Raw genomic sequence first — 9,103 nt, forward strand, 5'->3', positions numbered from 1 at the left:
TATGAATACATATATAATGTTTTTCATGGTATATGTGGTCAACATTTTTACTGGGTTTCTTCCTTTGACCAATTCTAAGCTTGCCATGTTGGCACTCCAGCTTGGTGAAAGACTTAACCACAAACGGGATGTCGTGTTATTAAATTGTACCAAACATTAAACTTATATAACCCGCATATACACACCGTCCCTACTACATGCTAAAACTTGTTTCTTAACTTACCGTGGTGTTTTTTCTTAATTTTGCTTTTGTTTCAAACAATTGAATGGTATGCAGAACATTATGCATTGATACAATCTTAAACATTCCCACCGAATGCAGCATCAACAGGTGCTGCCACTCCTTCATTCACGATGTCTTCAAATGTAGAAGGCAACAAAGTCTTCTGTTTGCTCCAAAACAAATTTTCAAACATACCAATGAAAGATCTAATATTGTACATAATAACAATTGACGCATAACCAAACAAGTACTAACAGATATATGTATTCAAATTATTTGGGTCAACGGGTCTTTGCTTTTCGCAGGTCAAAATCATCCATGGAATCACTTGAAGCCCCAGATTCTGTGAACCTGAAAGGAAAAGGGTTATTAGTTTTTTTTTCTAAATTTAACTGCTTCCTCGAGGAGGAAACAGTTGTCGTCTTCTTTGAAATTTCCGAACACTCCATTAGGATTTCTTCTTCGGCAGATGTCCAACGTGAGGGTGAGCCATTTTTCCTAAACTGTAATTTGCTTATAAATTGTTTTGCACAATGCAATAACACCTCTTTTGAGCAAGTAAATATATTACCACTGTTAAAACATCTTACAAAGAAGTGCTATTCAGTTTTTTTGACCATATTTGTTGTTTAGATTATTTTGAGTAAAATTTTACATAGCCCTGGAGCATATTTGTTGTTTCGTATTATTTTGAGTAAAATTTGACATAGCTCTAGAGCATATTTGTTGTTTAATTTTATTTTAATAGAACTAAAGTTTTGGTTTTCTGCTTTAATATTGTTTTGTGTAATTTGGTTGTCTGCTTTTTATATTGTTTTGTGTAATACCAATGGAAATCAAACCTGGCGCAGATAAAACTGATGAGCAAGCGGGGCTGGAACAGCTGGACATGAATGAGCAATTGTTATCTTCACGATTAGGATCATTATCACTTAATACAGGAATTGTATCGTCATCGCTTTCTTCATTGGCAACGTAAAACTTCCAGGATCTAATTATGAAAACAAATGATTTATGAAGTGGAAAGTGTGTAGTTTTAGTCCAAGTTTAAAGTTTTGAGAATGTAAAAGTTATAAAAGTATTCAGATAACAAAAGTTAGGCTTTTGCAACAAATACAGGGTTCCAAAAATGTATTGCAAAACTGTTACAACAGAAATGTTGTAGCAGAGGTAATAATATTAATCTAACCTAAAAGCAGTAACAAAATTAATTTAATAACAAAATGTACCAATTCGAGCCTTTTTATACGTAGGAGGTTCATGTTCAGTTTCCGTAATCCCAGAAAAATAATAAAAGATGTTCTTAATTAAAAAAATTCTTAATGCCCATTAGCATTTATTATTATTATTAAAGTTAAGCAGTAACACTATTTTAATTTTTATTGAGAATAAATTATAAAAATACACCTGAAACATATAGTCAGTCATTTGTTTTTGTTTGCGTTTACGAACATCGCTGATTCTTATCGCAGTCGCTTTTATTATCTGTTCAAAATTAAATTCATGTTTTTTGTAAATGCCTTCCTTGTCACATTGAACATGTATTTCCTGTCACAGATTTACCTGAAGAAAACTTTACTTTTATAATGTTAAACTGTTGCCAGCTTTCTGCAGGAGGAACTTCCTTTAATAATCTGAAGGAATTTTTTTCCTGTGTAGGCCACCAAATGGTGTTTTCTAATAAATTTACCCAAGACTGTGGAATTACCCCCTCCTTCAACATTGCCCTCCTTCCATGCTGCCAACACCCATCTTTTTAATGGTGTTTTCTAATAAATTTACCCAAGACTGTGGATTTACCCCTTCCTTCAACATTGCCCTCCTTCCATGCTGCCAATACCCATCTTTTTAATAACATTATTTTTTAATTCTGTTAATATCTCAGTAGCTTTTATCATCCTCTTAAACAAATACAAACATACTTATACAGCAATAAATTTCAATTAAAATCAATAAAGAAATGCCACAAATCAAAACTAAGAAAATTTAACAGATTCTTAGTGAGGCTTGGAAACACCTAAAAATTGAAAGCATCTTGCTGGCAACCTCAAAGTAACACGTAAATTATTTTTGTGCCGATTATTCTCACAATAGCAGTTTAATGCATTTAATGTGTGGCTTTAGATAACATTTGCGCATTTACTGTGAGGGACATTCTGGTATTCAATCGACCGTTGGTATTGTATAGACATTGTTTTTAACGCTACAAAGCGACGCACATTGAACATAATAAACATGTGTTAGCATGGTTTAAACCTGCGTTAAGTTAAGCAAGATTCATTAAAGCCTTCACGCAAGGTAAAAACATTTTCCCATCCTGATTATAGAATATATATACATACTGTAGTAATGGCATAAGCGTGAAATGGAGTTTTTAACAATTTACAGATAAATGTAAAAGTGGGATTAAAACATGGCAAACAGACTACTTTTTGAGTAAGTTCATTTCTGCACAGCCTACAACATTTTCGGGACTTAAGATTACAAGCAAAATATATGTTCAGAATTTTTGAAGGAATCGCAACATCAAAAAAGTTTCTCATTGAAGGACACAAAATATTACATGAAAATAAAACCTTCGATAATTGTTTTTTCACAATTGCAAACTGCTATTTGCACATCTGGACTTTTTGAATTACGAACCAAGTTTTTTAAGGTACGAAGATAGTTTTCAAACGGAAAGGCAGATATGTCGTGTATATTTAGCATCATCAGCTAAATGTCTTACACAATGAACATTGTACACAGTAAATGTTTCACCATAAACCAGTAAATGTTTCACCATAAACCGTCTGACTAGTTTCTACAAAGCTTTCTAGCGTATGCAAAGTCACCAGGATGAAGTAAAGTTATCATTGCAACTGTTAAACTTAAGAAATGGGAAATATATTTGATTGCTAACAACACCTTGCGACAATACTTGTATAAAGTAAAAACTGCCGAAATTAGTGGCTTTCCATCTATCTAACTCATCCAAGCTTCTTGGCTGTCGCGCGAACTCTCTTGGAAGCCTTCCACGTAAACAATAATCGATGAGACAAAATATTTCGTACAGTAACAGTTAATCTAGAAGATTTTGGTCATTTCTTTAAAAACATTAAGATGCGACGTACCACTCCAAGACAGATTAAATGCATATAGTCCAAGGAGAATCCATTTATACAAGAAATACCATATCTAACAAGTGGTGATAAAGATTTTTGATGATCAGAATATCCCTGGTTATTAAATTGGCATTCAGTACGCAGCTCTGAATCGACTTTTTCATAGTAAACTACCCTCTGCCACACCACGTACCTTTTACAGTGCTCACATTGTGATTGCGAATACCTTTATCAATGCTCGAGCTGGAGCATCACACACAAGTGCTAAAATATCCACATAGAACGTATGTATGGCGTTGATAGGAAAAACCATTTTTGAGTTTATGATACTCATTTAAAATTCACACAAGTACTCTTCTATTGGACTAGGTTTACAATTGCCATAGAACAATGCAACAACAAAAGGCTGAAAGTTATCAAAATAACACAAAATTGGCCATATTTGTGAATTGGAGGATTTGAACAAAGGAAGACCATCAATGTTCAATTTAATCTGCAGGATACTTTCCACTGACGGTGATTTTTGAACATACAAATCAAAACAATAAGAACCCATACACTTTGACAACGTAGAAACATGTCTAGGAGTATGCATAACAGTTCTCGAATCAGCAGGCAGATCCATACCTTGTTTACGTAGTATAGATAAAAGACCGTTTAAGAATATTTCTATTGTGGCAGGGTGTGTCGTGTTACATGTTAAGATTTTGTAAACTTTTTGATATTGAAATTGACCGACTGCATTTTAGGTTTGATTTTAGATTTAGCAATGTGGCATTTTTTAGTAATTCAAACTGACTTTTATAGAAAAGGAGTTATTCTGGAAGTAGAAAAGGAGTTATTCTGGAAGAAAAACAGTAATTAATTATCTAGTGTTTAACTAATTTGCAATTGTTGCACTAAATTGTATACCCGCTGCTCCAGAGCCTCTGCTGCCCGCTACTTCAAGGCCTCTGCTACCCGCCGCTCCAGGGCCTCTGCTACCCGCCGCTCTTTAAATAAAAGTAACTTTTCTCGTGACAACCCATGTGTTTTTATTTTTCGGCTGTTCCACCACGCACCCAGGAGGCCGCCAATCTGCGTGATTGTAAGGTTTTTTTGGACCTTCGCATATGCATTTTAGGCTAGAACGTTGATGAAAAACAGTAATTAATTATCTAGTGTTTAACTAATTTGCAATTGTTGTACTAAATTGTATATACCCGCTGCTCCAGAGCCTCTGCTGCCCGCTACTTCAAGGCCTCTGCTACCCGCTGCTCCAAGGCCTCTGCTGCCCGCCGCTCCAGGGCCTCTGCTACCCGCCGCTCTTTAAATAAAAGTAACTTTTCTCGTGACAACCCATGTGTTTTTATTTTTCGGCTGTTCCACCACGCACCCAGGAGGCCGCCAATCTGCGTGAGTAAGGTTTTTTAGGACCTTCGCATATGCATTTTAGGCTAGAACGTTGATAACCAAACCATTGTCATATATTATACCCGAAGTCAATGGCCAATTTTGCAAAACGTAAAATTACGGGCCCTGGAGAGATTGACCAATATTTATACACACAATGGTGTTTACTGCTTCGTACACGTTAAAGCATAATCTAGGATTCTAGGTTTTATAAATTCCTTGTTGTTCCAAATGTAAGCGTTGTCGTGCAGTAAATTTACAGTTTAGCAATCTTTGAAGAAGAATATCTGTAGTTTACCTTTTGATCCGGGAAAGATAGAATATCGCGAATATTTAAACGAGAATTGCAATTCATTTTCTTTATATGTTTTCTTGTGCATCCCATTGAACTCTCTACTTTTGGTTAATCATGGTTAATCAAAAAATAAGAACATTAAGTTTAGGATGTGTACGTAAAACAACCATTTCCTTTATATCTTGCACGCAAAGGTATTTTTTGCTTCATATATGTGGTCAGCTGGACCTTTAAACTGGATTTGTCGTTTTAAATGTTTGTTTTTATTTCGGTCTTTTCCGTGTTGACATTCATATTTTGTGTATGACCTACAACAAACGGGATGTTTTCTTGTGCATCCCATTGAACTCTCTACTTTTGGTTAATCATGGTTAATCAAAAAATAAGAACATTAAGTTTAGGATGTGTACGTAACAACAACATATATGTTATATATAATTTATCAGTTTACAAACATTGCCTACCATTTTTTTTCTTTTTTCAAGAAAACAAACTTGGTGAAGGAAACCTAAAAAATATCGGAACTTACATTTTGAGCAATTCAGTAGTTGGTTGAATTCTTATATCTTCAAAGTAAAAACAGTTTTTTCTTTCAGTAAAATCAGTTTTAATATACCTATGTAATTTTTTCTAACGTAGAGATCTGAATTAGTTACAGAAAATACATCAACATCCCGGTTAGAAATTTTTCCTCGAGCCTCGATCGTTTTATAACAATCGCATGGTTGGTCCATAACTGCGGAAGGAACATGCACCAAACATTTATCCCCCTATTTTGACGCTAAAATAGACTTATTCCATGACCGGCCAAAGCTGGCGCGCCGACTGTGGACCAATACAGGCAGCCGATGATACGCGAGCATAATTGAATGAAAGCCCACCAACCCTGTCGTATTCCATTCAAAAAAACACACAGTATGATAATAACGAGCGAATGTATTTACAAAAATGGCAGCGGGAAACATAAAAGTGTCACTGTTTATTGTCCTTCTGGGGTCTCCAACCAAACTTATACGCGCCGTCGCATCCCCTATCTATCGACTTGTGTAATAAAATGAAAAACAAAAATTGATAAACGAGTCCCATCCAAGCTTTTGATTGACGTAAATATACGAGTCGTGCTATCAGTAAAATAGGAAAAAAACATTGTACCGGACCAAGCTTTGACAAAGACAACAAAGACAAATTGGGTCGTTAACCTCGCACCACACTAGCAAGCTTCATAAATCACAGTGTTGAACCGTGTTAAATTTACATTTAAAACAGGTTGTTTACTTTTTATTTTGACTTGTATGGTTTTATACTCTTACAAAAAAAATTATTCCCCCCAAAAAATTATATTTTTAAACGGCAACACTGAGTTTCATGAGACCTGTCACAAATGCTTTGTATCAATCAAAGCGATATCCTGGGAATTGGTTCGTCTGGACCGCTAACGTGGTTATCCTGCGGATTAATCACGCGGCCTTTTGTTTTACTGTATAGCCTCTCGCCCTAATTCTTTTGTTTTATCGGAGCAACTTACGCCCCAGATAATTTGCGTATGGAAACGTCTATTGTATGCTTGATAACGAGCGGTCATGGAGTTTAACACTTCGTGCGCTAGCCATTGTATCTCGCATATAAATAGTCGTCCCATTTGGTTCAAAACTAAAGTATCGCAAGTGTTTGGAGTTTAGTAGTCATGATGCTATATGGCTTACAGTTTATTGTTATGTGTCGACGTTTCTAGAAAGGTGTTTGTATTAATATTAACATTCTATTTGAATAAGATTGTGTGTGTTAAGAATAAAACGTTGTGTGCCATCTGATCAAGGCGCTAGTGTGTTTGTTAAGAGGACTTCCAAGTCAGAATCCCAAACTAAACCATTAACATTCTATTTGAATAAGATTGTGTGTGTTAAGAATAAAACGTTGTGTGCCATCTGATCAAGGCGCTAGTGTGTTTGTTAAGAGGACTTCCAAGTCAGAATCCCAAACTAAACCACGTCGTATCGTGACCTTCCGATACACGTGACAAGACTTTTCATGAAAATAAAGTCAGAGCACTATTGCTTTAGTGATGTGTCCTAACTTACGATTCAATACCACTTACTTGTTAGCACTGTTATGATCGCGGAATGCCAGCTTAATATGTCGTCTTTCATAACCAAGGCCACTCCATGAAAATGTTTCAGCAACAGATTTTTTCATAAATGATTTTATGAATTCTCTGACTGTTGATCTTAAAGAGTCTTTTGTGATGTGCCGCCCCAGCGGAGCAATGACATCATCCTGTTAAAGAAAAGAACCAATATAAATATTAAATAGCTACCGTAATTTACTCTATTGAAAGTAGACTTAGTAGAGTAAATACCACAGAAATATGCATACACGCCCTGGTATAGGTTATGATACCCATGAATATTCAGGGTACACGCAGTAGCATGTAAACTGTGTGACAGTAGTGGTTCAAATAAAAAAATGGCACTAAAGCATAACAAGCATTTTTCCAAAAAAATCTCTGGTTTTAAAGAAAAGAAGCCTCTGCTAACTACCATATTTACTGTATTGAAAAATAACATATCGTAAGGCTTCCCAATGTGGCATCTAATTCCTCGTGAGTAGATGCTGGACTAGGAAGGTTCACGAGCTTAGATTTTGAGGTATTGTTCTCTTTTTGCATATTCCGTAGAAACCATATCTAGAACCTTAGAAACCAAATCCTCCAACCGAGTAATTCTTCTGCTGATATCACCAACTTGCATTAAAAGCATTGATTTTTCTTTATTTGACGGAGAGGGAAACAGCAGTTTCTTGTTTTTAGCAGGTGGACTTTGTGGTGTCTTAAAACTAAGTTTGGGGCGAAATATGGTGCCAAGCCTATTTAATATAACAAAAGTTGCTTCACCTGGGTTGCAGAATCACACTTTAAGTTCTGCGCAATGATGGTGGTGTAATCAATACACTCGGACTCGGATGATTCTGATGACAATGATTTTTCTTTATTTGACGGAGAGGGAAACAGCAGTTTCTTGTTTTTAGCAGGTGGGATTCTGATGACAATGATTTTTCTTTATTTGACGGAGAGGGAAACAGCAGTTTCTTGTTTTTAGCAGGTGGACTTTGTGGTGTCTTAAAACTAAGTTTGGGGCGAAATATGGTGCCAAGCCTATTTAATATAACAAAAGTTGCTTCACCTGGGTTGCAGAATCACACTTTAAGTTCTGCGCAATGATGGTGGTGTAACCAATACACTCGGACTCGGATGATTCTGATGACAATTCTTTTCTATCATATGCATTTATTTAACATTTCCCATATGTATCAAAAAACACCATTTTGCATACATCACATTACCTACTTTTACAATATCACAAACATTAGCTATATTATGGTTAAACTGTATGATGGTATTGTTGGCTGGGGAATTAACTTTGATTACAGCATTTGAAAATAGACGAATATCGTCTTTATACGTGTAAACGTCACACACGCGCTACGTCACACACGGCATTGTTCGCCCGTGAATGCCACGTGGTGTGATGCAACCACAAATTCACCAGTCGTTATTTTAATGCGTGTAGTGTACTGTTATTTCGTTCATTGTGTTTTCCTTAACTAATTCATTCCGCAGAGTTGCTCCAATCATTCATTAAGTTAAATATAAATAAACGAACTTTGAAATAGGTTGTACCTTATCGTCTATGATTGGAGCCTACTTATTATGCCGTCAGTAAAATGCCCATACCCAGACTGTGGGTACAAAACTGAAGACGTGACAGATGACCTGCTTGTCGTTCTCCTGAAAATCCACGCGGAAAGCCACTCTAGTGGCCAGGCACAGCCAATGAACGCCGCAAAGACGGAAAAAGTAAAGAGACCAAGTATCAAATCTGCCGGCACCACAGAGGAATGGAATTACTTCACCACCAGATGGGAGGAATATGTCACATCAACGGGCGTCAGGGGTTCAGACAAAGTAATCCAGCTTTTGGAATGTTGCGACGAAGAACTCCGCAGGGACCTAACACGGAACGCTGGCGGATCTCTAAGCAATAAGAATGAAAAGGACGTTCTTGTGGCCATACACCAACTCGCAGTAAGAAA

The 9,103-nt window shown here is 36.2% G+C and overlaps 3 long non-coding RNA genes across 3 annotated transcripts; 2 read left to right on the forward strand and 1 right to left on the reverse strand.

The window, feature by feature from the left end:
* Nucleotides 1-618: 618 nt before the first annotated feature.
* Nucleotides 619-1,505, forward strand: LOC104265548. Its single transcript, XR_717199.3, has 3 exons — nucleotides 619-707; nucleotides 1,075-1,249; nucleotides 1,477-1,505. It is a non-coding gene; the product is annotated as an uncharacterized LOC104265548 (long non-coding RNA).
* A 3,995-nt stretch (nucleotides 1,506-5,500) lies between these two features.
* Nucleotides 5,501-7,986, reverse strand: LOC113475373. Its single transcript, XR_003397131.1, has 2 exons — nucleotides 7,905-7,986; nucleotides 5,501-7,288 (listed from the first exon to the last, which is right to left on the reverse strand). It is a non-coding gene; the product is annotated as an uncharacterized LOC113475373 (long non-coding RNA).
* Nucleotides 7,285-9,103, forward strand: LOC113475372. The gene is made up of 2 exons (XR_003397130.1): nucleotides 7,285-8,041; nucleotides 8,113-9,103. It is a non-coding gene; the product is annotated as an uncharacterized LOC113475372 (long non-coding RNA).

This window comes from Ciona intestinalis, unplaced genomic scaffold, assembly GCF_000224145.3.
Source record: "Ciona intestinalis unplaced genomic scaffold, KH HT000293.1, whole genome shotgun sequence".
Taxonomy (NCBI): domain Eukaryota; kingdom Metazoa; phylum Chordata; class Ascidiacea; order Phlebobranchia; family Cionidae; genus Ciona; species Ciona intestinalis.